The sequence below is a fragment of the Phyllostomus discolor genome, chromosome 4, assembly GCF_004126475.2.
Source record: "Phyllostomus discolor isolate MPI-MPIP mPhyDis1 chromosome 4, mPhyDis1.pri.v3, whole genome shotgun sequence".
NCBI classification, from domain to species: Eukaryota; Metazoa; Chordata; class Mammalia; order Chiroptera; family Phyllostomidae; genus Phyllostomus; species Phyllostomus discolor.
Window position 1 is genome coordinate 208,626,626 of NC_040906.2, and position 10,100 is coordinate 208,636,725.

The window sequence follows — 10,100 nt, forward strand, 5'->3', positions numbered from 1 at the left end:
GACTGGACACGGAGCACAGTGCGGAGACATTGCTTCTACACTGGATGGTGAACAGTAACATTCACGGCCCACAGAGATGGTGTCCGGGAACAAGATAACCACAAGGGGTTCCCGCCCGGTGCTCTGGGGGAGGGTGTGCCCTGAGGGGTCTGGGAGAAGGGATTACTCAGGCATGTTATCTTAGGGTCAAAGAGACGGAAAAGCCAGTGTCCTTGCTGCCTGTCACGTCCCAGGATCAATGAGCAGGGAAACGGGGGTGGGATCTTCACGGGCACTGTGTTCAGACGGCCGACGACCTGAGAAGACGGTGGGTTCGGACCCTCTCAGACCACCTTACGTTTCTTTTACAGCCAGCCTTCTTAATAAGCGGGCAAAAGTGTGGGCGAGGGATTTGGGCCTCGGGAATGAGGTTAATCAGATAACAGCTGCTCTCCTGCAATTTCCTCCCTGACACCCTTTCATCCGCCTACGGGTCCTTCTCTTCATCTCTTTCATCCTGGGTCCTGGGCGTTTCCTTATCTGTGTCCCGGGTGGCTGCCTGGCTCTCCCAGGCGCACAGGGCTCCGACACCACTTTGACTGCTCACGGTCTCTTCTTGGCAACAGAGGTCAATCGCCTGTGGTCTCCTGGAGAAGGAATGTTGCGAGGGCTGTACCTGCAGTTCCTGGAACGACAGCTTTTCACACGCATTAACTACTAGGCTCATGAACTATGACCTAAAACTAAAATTTTCCCTCTCTTGAGTCCTCCATCAAATGGACAGGCTCAAGGTAAAGACCGACCTTTATCAAGGGAGATCCCGGCCCAGGGCAGGACACGACTCCCTGCCCTGACTCCCTTTTAGTTACGAAGTTTCAGCTGGAGACCAGTCTATGTGGTGACTTTCTGTCCCCGAGTTTCTAAGGCCACCAGGCAGGCCTCCCCGGGGCTGGGCGGGTTTAGTACGGGGCCCCTGTTTCATGCACAATCACGGCTGTTGAGAATGTGTGAAGCCAGCCAATCAGGATAGTGCTATTTCGACCAACCGACTGTGCAGGTTTGGATTTCTCATTTGCATAAAGACAGGCCAGTCAGGAACCGGGGCAGGAACCCTGCGAGGAGCAGCCGCCCCGTCCTCTCCAGTGTGTTTGGCTCCGGTCCCCACCACAGGCTTCTGTTCCTGCTCTGCAAATCCTTCAGCTGAATAAAGTCTCTCCCCTCCTCTGCACAGCCCCGCGTGGGAGCTTCTGTTGCCCCGAGAGTGGTGGTGGTGGCTGACTTCTGTTGCCCACCCTCTTCATCAGTGACAGCTCCCTGCTTCCCCATGTGCATTGCTCCCCACCCTGCCCTGGGCTGTGCCCTGACCCTGAAGCCAGGAGGACGCAGCTCGGGCCCCGCTCTCGCACGGCCCCCCGGAGGCTCTGCACCTCGTCCTGCGTTCCCGACTCTGCATCTCGGTCCTTGGAGCGGGACCGCCAGGTGGCCTACTCTCATCCCCCAAACCTGGGTGGGGACCTGGGTCATTCCCTCTTTCGGCCCTGCCCTGGGGAGATCCCGAACGAGCCCCACGCAGAGCGAGTGCTGAGTAAGTGTTCCTGCAAGATGAAAGGGAGGGAGGAGGAGGAGGCAGCTGAGGCAGACAAAAGCTGTCCTCCCGCAATTTCCCTCAGGCCCTGGAAGGAAGGAAATGGAAGGAAGGCTCTGGAAGCTGGCCGGCTGTCCCAGGGACAAGGGACGAGGGCTCCAACCTGCAGGAGGCCGGAGAAACCTGAGGGTGATTTGACCGGCTCCGGCTGCAGAAGGTCCTCTTCGCTCCGGGCTGAAGGAACAGAAGTGACACCTGCCACTCTCGGGCTGAGCAGCGGCACGACCAGCCGCCGGGGGCTCTGAACAGTCGGGGCCCAGCGTCTGGCCTTCCACTTGGGTTCTTTTGGCCCAGACAAGTCACGTGGCCACACCTGGCATCAGCAGAGTAGAAAACCTTCTCCTGCGACATTGCAGTCACAGGGCAAACACCGGGGACCTATGGGGAGTGAGAGCGGGTACCTGGCAGGAGCCGTGGCCTACATAAACCCACGTAAACGGGGAGGCAGCAATAAGACCGTGAAAAACGCAGGCGGAAGGGGAAGGGTAGGGGAGGCTGCGACGGCACGGATGTCTGGGAGGGGTGCCCTGTGCTCTCCTGCGGGCAGGGGCGGGGTCGCTGGCACAACGGCAGGTGAGGCACAGACTCCCCCCCGCCTCCAGCCGCGTGGGGCCAGCGGCCTCTGCCCCGGGGAATGCCCCAGGTGCAGGCTCATAAGCAGCAACAGTCCGCTGGAACGGCTGAGCCGGCCCAGGTCAGGGTGCGGGGCCACAGAGCCCCTCGCCCCTCGGTGTCTGCGGTGTCTGCGTTTGTTCTCCAGGAAACAGACTTCCGGGCCCTGCGCGGTCCGGACCGGGGAGCGCCGAGGCAGGGGGCCGTGCTGACGGGGTTCAAGGCTCACATTCCTGGGAGTTTCCCAACACACAGCCCTGTCCCGGCCAGGGGAGGCTCGGGGGACAGGGGCTCCGGGTCCGGCTGCCCGGTGAGGCTCGGAGTTGGCACAGTGGGGTGGGAGGGGCTTGTGCTCACGGATAGACTGCGCGGGGGTTCGTATTCTCCCGCCCGTTACCTGGGCAACCCTGGTGAGCCGGCCAGCGCCGGTGCGCTCATTTGCAGGAACTTGGGCCTTTCTGAGCGTGCGCCGCGGTGATGAACAGAGAGAGTACCAGCCCGGGCCCAGCATGAGCCCGCTGCCCAGCTCGCTCAGGAGCTCGCTGCTGCTTCCTCTCCGATCGCGGGACCCTGGGCCCTCAGCGGGAGGGGGGAAAGCCCGGAGACTCCGCCTCCAGCCCGAGCCCGGCGCTGGGGGCTTGGTTCCAGACTAGTTAGTCTAGAGGCCAACCAGTGTGTTAGAGGCCTGACCGGAGCCACTTGTCCCCCGGCGCTGCTGCATCCCTTGGGGGTTCTCAAGCTCCGAGCAGCTCTGTTCCACTTTCGGGAAACTTCCCTTAAAAACTCCTTAGCATTCTCAATTATTTTTATTCTGAGGAAGTTAGGACCGTTCTGGGTGCTTTCCCTCTGACTTATCTCTCTCGTGTTGGACAGCACCCACATCCACGGCCTTGCCACGCCAGCCTGGCTGCCGCGGTTCCCGTTTCGTGAAGCTGTTTTATTCCGAGCTGCGGCCATGGCCGAGCCGGGGCAGAAGAGGACCACTCGAGTGTTTTTCAACGCGCGTGTCTTCTCGAAGGTGCCGCTCTCACCGTCGGAACCACAAGGAAGACACTTTTTGGAGCAGAGAGTGAGGCTAAATCAAATCCAGCAGCGTGGTATTCTGAAATGGGAAATAAAGGAATGCATCACCTTTACTCTTTTTTTTTGGTAAAGGTTTATTTTGTTCTTGTTTGAGAGAGAAGGGACGTGGGGGTGGGGGGACAGAGGGTGAGAAAGAGAGAAAGGGAGACATTGATTGGTTGTCTCTAGCACGTGCCCTGCCTGGGGATGGAACCCGGAACCGAGGTGAGCGCCCTGACCGGGAACTGAACCGGCAACCTTTCGGTGTGCAGGAAGGGAAGACACCCAGCCCGCTGAGCCACACTGGCCAGGGCCTGCTTCCCCTCACTCTCCGACAGCAAGTTGTAGAGCTCAAGGCCAAGGACTCACCTCCAGGCGTTCACCTAAAAAGCCTCTCTGGTTCCTGTCATAAAGGGCTTCAAAAAGGGAGAAGAAGAGGGGCTCACTCTCACACGTGTGCACATGTGTGCACACAGGCCCACACGCTAATGTGCACTCCTACGCGATATTAGGAAGGACTGCTTACTTGGACAGTTTTTGAGAGTTATCTGTCGTAAAGAACAAGCGGATGCCGGAGGCTCTGCTGCCCGGCCGAGCCGCTTTTCCCCGGAGAGCACCCCCCCCCCACAGTCGGCCGGGGCTGCCCATCGCCCTGGCGGCCTTGCAACAGCGGCGGGCCTGTGAATGTCTGGTCTCGACGCCGTCTTCAGCAGCCGATGCGAACCCAGAGAACGAACGCCCAAGCCTGCCGGAGCCAGCGCTGGCAGAAGCGCTGTCTTCATTGCCCACTGGTGGCTGGGTCAGGTTCAGCTCGGGTGTCTGGGTGTGGCCACCACATCACACGCAGGAGAGGGCCCGGAGCCCGTCCACGCCGCCCGCCCACCCTCTGGGTCCCTCTGAGTGGGCCGGCCAGGGAGCCCCCGCCCTGACACGGCAGGCTGCCCGCATAGGGAGCCTCGGGCGTGGCCTCCCGCAGGTCCCACGGAGGTGGCCGTCCCTGTCACGGAGGCGGTGACAGCCCAGTTCAAACAGACCTCCTCTCCCTCAAACAGCAATGAGCTTCCTCTTCCCCCAAAGGAGACAGAGAGACATGGGCCTCCTGCCGGGTGCCACTGGGTCCTCTTTCTCAGTTCTGCTTTGGGGGCCTCAGTTCCCTTCCGCAGGTCCCTGGGCCCCAGCGCCACCGCCCTCCCGCGGCCCAAGGCCCCAGGGAGTCACAGAGCTTTCCCGTTCCCAGCCCGACTTTGAACTTCTGGAATGGGAGGGCAAACCAAAACCTCATGGAACCGCGGTGGCACTTCTCGTTCTCCCAGAGCGGCACAGCATTCCTCGCGGCCCGGGGCCCCCACACCCAGCCTTCCCCGTTCTGCCAGGATGAGGGGCCCTCCTCCCTCAGCCGGGGCTGGGCGGGCTGGGCCCCGGGGGGAGGGTGCAGCAGAGGGGGGGGGTGTGTGTGTCTGCTGGGGTGGCGTGGCCTCCTCGGGCCTCCTCCATCTTATCTCGGCGAGCTGGCCGTGAGGAGGCCCCCTGGCAGGCAGACAGGCGCGAGGACAGCCCCCCACACCCAGAAAGGCAGAGGGCTGGCGGTCCCACCTGCGGGCGCCTTACGCCCACCTTAAACTCTCCCAGCCGTGGCCCCAACGTCACAAACTACAGTGAAGCCACGCTGCTGTGGCCCACCTGACCGGGGGACCCACGAAATCAGTGAGAATGATTCGGGGTTGTGCCCGCCCCAGGGTTTGGAAACTTGTCCCACAGCCTTGGTGACAGGGACAGGGGCCATCCTCGGAGGGAACTAACACGGGACAGCGACGGGAGCCAGAGTTCCTGGACAGCAGCCGTTCCGCAGCTCGGACTCCGAGCAGGGTCAGTGTTCTACGGAATCACGGAACACGGCGGAACTCTGAGGAGGCGGCTCCTAATAACTGAAAGCAACGGGACGGAGACCCGCTCCGAGGCCCAAAGGATGGCCGAGGGACCACAGGTGCTCCTCAGTTCCCGTGCTGTTGCTGATTACGTAATGCTGTCGTTGGAAAAGGAAATACAGAAAGACACAACGTGAGTGAGGAATGGTGTTAGTAAAACCAGGGTTGCTGTAAGCACAACAGACAATGCAAAACTATAAATGAAAGGAACCAAGAAACACATTCAAAACGAAGTAAAAGTCCTGTCGTGCTTGCTACATGTGGATTGCAAATCTCAGTAGGAACTCATGATGTGCTTTCTGCAAAAAGAAAGAAAAGAGAGCAAAAACAGCCGAATAAAAAGCCTTCTGCTCTGGCTGGTGTGGCTCAGTGGGCTGAGTGCAGGCTGTGAACCTAAGGGTTGCAAGTTGGACTCCCAGTCAGGGCACATGTCTGGGTTGCGGGCCAGGTCCCCAGTAGGGGGCGCACAAGAGGCAACCTCACACTGACGTTTCTCTCCCTCTCTTTCTCCCTCCCTTCTCCTCTCTCTAAAAATAAATAAACAATTTTTAAAAGCCTTCTTACCTAGTTCTTGCCTCTGCAAAGCCCTCGTCACGAGGACCAGTGTGGTGCCAGCGAGCATGGGCACTGGACGCAAGTCTCACACACAGGACAAAGGACCCAGGCCCCTGAGGAATGGCGGGCCGGGCCAGCAGAAGACGACGCCCCGGCCGGGCCTGGAGTGCCTCGTCAGGGCAGAGGGAGGCGCTGCTGGGCCAAGGCAGAGGGGCTCCGCCGCACCCTGAGGGGCTCCCAATGGCAAAGCGAAATGCTTTTTGAGCATCAAAAAGAATAATAACTACAGTGGGTTGGCAGACATCAAACATATTACAATTCACAGATGCGTGGCGACACCCCCCCCCTCCCTAAAACAAGTCCCCGTGGGTCACCTTTGGGGACTGCACGGGCACCAGCTCTCACTGTTCGGAGAGGCTGCGAGTCCTTCACCCCCTTCCCTCCCTGCATGACACCCCTTGTCCTCCAATAATGGACGAGGGCGTGTTCTCCTCCACGGAATATTCCCGCTGAAGACGAAGGGGGATCCTGAGTGGTGTGGCTCAGCGGGTTGGGCGTCGTTCTGAAAGGCCAAAGGTGGCCGGTTTGATCCCCGGTCGGGGCGTGAGGCTGGGCTCCTGGTCGGGACACAGGCGAGAGGCAGCCCACAGGGATGTTTCTCTCCCTCCTGTCCCCTCCCTCTCAAACACATACGTGCATACATGCATGCATGCATGCATACATAAAATCGTTAAAAGGAGAAGAAGGAACGGTAGGTAGTATTACCACAATATCAACACCTCACAGCCCCCCACCCCAGTAGTGACTCTGGACAGTGATTATCAGCAGAAGCGAAACCGCTGGAGGAAACGCTGAGAGGGGAGTTTATCATGGACGGGCCGGCGTGGCGGCCCCTGGAGCCCGGCTCTGCGCTGATGTCGGGGAGAGAGGGCCGGACTGGACCTCGGAGCCCCGGGCCCGACGCCGCAGGAACCACACAGCCTGCCCACGGCGTACCCTGGCCTCGGTCCCACCTGTCTGGGTCTTTTGCTTTGGGGTTGTTCGGTGCCCTCATTCCAGGGTTTCTTTATACAATTTCCTTTTTATACTCAAAAGAAAAACCCTTTTTGTGTTATAAAAGGCATGCCTCGAACTCCACTCCACGTCAGTCTGCATGTGAGTTGCCACTCCGGCCTTATTCTGTCAAAGGAACCCCGGTTCCTCCTGGTGGAAATTTCTGTCAAGGGGGCGCGCGCCCCGGTGCCTGTGGCTACGGGGTTAGTCCCTGCTTCTGGGCCTTTCCAAAGCCAGGAAATATGTTTCTTTTGTCCATTGGTCTTTTTTTTTTTTAAGGAAAATACATCATGAGTTCACACGACATTCATGAATAAATTTAAGATGAAAGGGCTTTCTTATTTTATCTTATTTTCATACGTCTGTGCATCTCCCCTTTAATCTCCTTGCAAGCAGGCGCTCGCCCACACATTACGAGAGGGGACTCCGTTTCATCTGAGGGCTACCTGCTGCACCTTCAAAGCACAGCCGCTCATTACCACAGTTCGCCCCTGCCTGCCCTGGGGCCGGTTTCGGCCGGGATGCTCATTAAGCTGCAGAAAATAGTTCACCCGGACGGTCCCGAGGCGACTCCACTCGTCCTGATCGGCTGACGCAGGCTTCGTCCCGAGCGACTGTCGCCACGTCTGCAGGCGCCTGTGATGTGGTTCGGCACCCATATTAACCTGCTGCGCCTTGGGTGCTCGCAGCTTCAAACGGGGCGGGGGGACACAGGGGGCGGACCGTGGGGGGCGGGAACACAGGGGGGGAACCGTGGGGGGTGGGAACACAGGGGGCGGACCGTGGGGGGTGGGGAAGGCCGAGCGGCTGCTAAAAGAGGGGATTAGCGTACGACCTTGAGGTAACTGCTTGTCTGGGAACGGCTGCTGGTCAGCTCCTGCCTAGGAATGGCTACTGCTCAGCTCTGTCCTGTCACAGTGGGAAGAGTGGCCTTGTTTTTACATTTTGGTGAATCACGGCAACGTCCGCTTTAATGGATGGAAACTGGACGCTCAGGTCTGCTTCTGCTTGGTTGATAGGCTGCTTGGTGACACAGCGTATCAGCCACATTCAGGCCCACGCAGACACGTGGTTGGGGAGGGGGGAGTATTTCTGTGGTCTTTCAGATGCTAGACAAAAACTCTAAACTTTATAACAGATCAGCAGGAACGTGGAGTCTGGAACCATCGACACCAAGGAACCTTTGCAGGCTCCCCCCTTAAGGACCCACGGCTCTCCCTGGGATCTGAATTCACGTGTTGTCCACGCGGGGCAGGCAGAGTAATGGCCTCCAAAGACATCCTCTTCCTGCCCCCTCACCCCCGCAACCTGGGAGGGTCGCTGAGGAATCCTGAGACACAAGAGAGACAGATGCCACACTGCTGCTCTCGCAGACGGAAGGACTTCCAAGAGCAGGGGAGGTGGGGGCCTTCAGAGGCTGGAAAACAGAAGGGAACACACTCTCCCCTGGAGCCTCCAGGGGTGGGGCGGGGGCAGGACACGGGCTGGGGCGGCACCCTGGCCTTAGCCCCGGGAGGTCGTGTCAGACTTCGGGCCACAGAACTGCAAGGTGACCGTGTTGTTGGAAGCCACCGAATCGGTGGTGGTTGTTAGGGTGCAGGAGGAACCGCCGACCGCAGGTGGGACTGGCAGCAGCAGGGACGGGCCCTTGGGAAACGACGGTCCCCTGACTCACCCGCAGTCTCCCAGTGACGGCACGTGTCCCTCCCCAGCAGCACCAGCTCCCCTTCGTTGCCATCCCGCTGGCCTCGTCCGAAGACTCGTCCACAGACCCGTCCACAGACCGTGACGCGGCCGACACCAGCTTTCCTACGTTTTCACTCGGAAACTCTGACTTTATCGTTGGCAGCAAACACCGTAGGCGGGTTTCCTTGAAGTGAAGACTGACTGCATTCAGGTTGGAAGCAGTGTTGTCTACAGGACCCAAGTCCCAGGGCCGGCCTGTCTGCCTGCTGCCCCCCTGCGCTTTGCAGGGGCCAGGAGGGCTCGGCACAGTGCGCGTGCGACCTCCCAGGAGGTAGCCACCCGAGTGCCCAGGGTCGAGATTCGGTGAGGTCAACAAGCCCACCTCCGCATCAAGGACACCAGGTTGTGCACTGAGTGTTCTTGAATTTTGTTGTTTTAGCTGAGATTTTTAGAATCGTTTTTTATTTAACATTAAAACAATTTTTGAAATAGCTTAGTATTGAATAAAATTGACCCTCAAGATCAGGGTTCTGTCGGGAGCCGCCCCACAGCTGACCTTTGACACAGCCAGGTCGGGTGAGATGCATCTACACAGCAGAGGCAACTGTGGCCAGGTCTCTTGTCTGTCTCCTCCTGTGTGCCCGTCCCTGCTAGCCATAGGGGGTGGGGCTTTTAGATGCCTGTGGGTTACAACAAAACATCTGCACGATGCCTCTGATTCTGTGCAAAGTGACTTGCTGACCACAGAATAGAGACCCCTAGCAACCCCAATGCTGCCTGCTTCCCCAACCTGGGAAGTTAAGGATAAAACTAAACTATGGGCAGACCAACTGCCAGAATGCTGAAGGAAGCTGTTGCTAGGAATGTTTCTTAAGGAGTCACCACTCAAAAGCTTAAGATTTATTAGAGCCACTACCCCTCCCACACCCTGGACAGGAGTGCAAAGAAGCAAGGAATTCTAGTTGAAAATAGTAATCCCAATACATGGAAACAAACACAAAACATGGCCCCCCCCAAGATGTATAAATCAAAAGACCTAGGCAAAATACCAGTTACCTAACTGAGACAAATCTAACCTTGAAGGACAATAGCTAATTTCTATATACCTGTAAATCACCCCTTGCACCCTTTTAATTTAGACCAATCCCTAGAATCTTAATAGATACCTAGTTACTAATTGGCACCTGAAAGTTTGTGCCCAGATAGCTTCGTTGGCTATCTGACTGATGACCCTCTTGGTCAAAATAACCTTTGTTTAACTTGGTTGATCTGTGGGACCTCCTGTACTTTTCGGTTATTTCTTTGTTTAACATGATTGATCTGTAAAACCTTCTGTACTTTTTGAAATTATTCCTATGGTAACCGTTTCTGTTTTAATAATCACACTATGCATTGAATGTTGTAGAGCCTCCCCTATAAAGATTGACTTTTCTCGGGGAGTCAGTCGGGCCCCAAAAGCCTGGCTGTCCTCTGGCACCCCACCGGGTGTCTCGCTTGTCACCTCGCCTGAGCCGTGCAGCCTTCGGGGACCCTGAGACCCTGCCGAGCAAGGCTGGACCCTGGCAGGGTTCACTTTTCAGCAC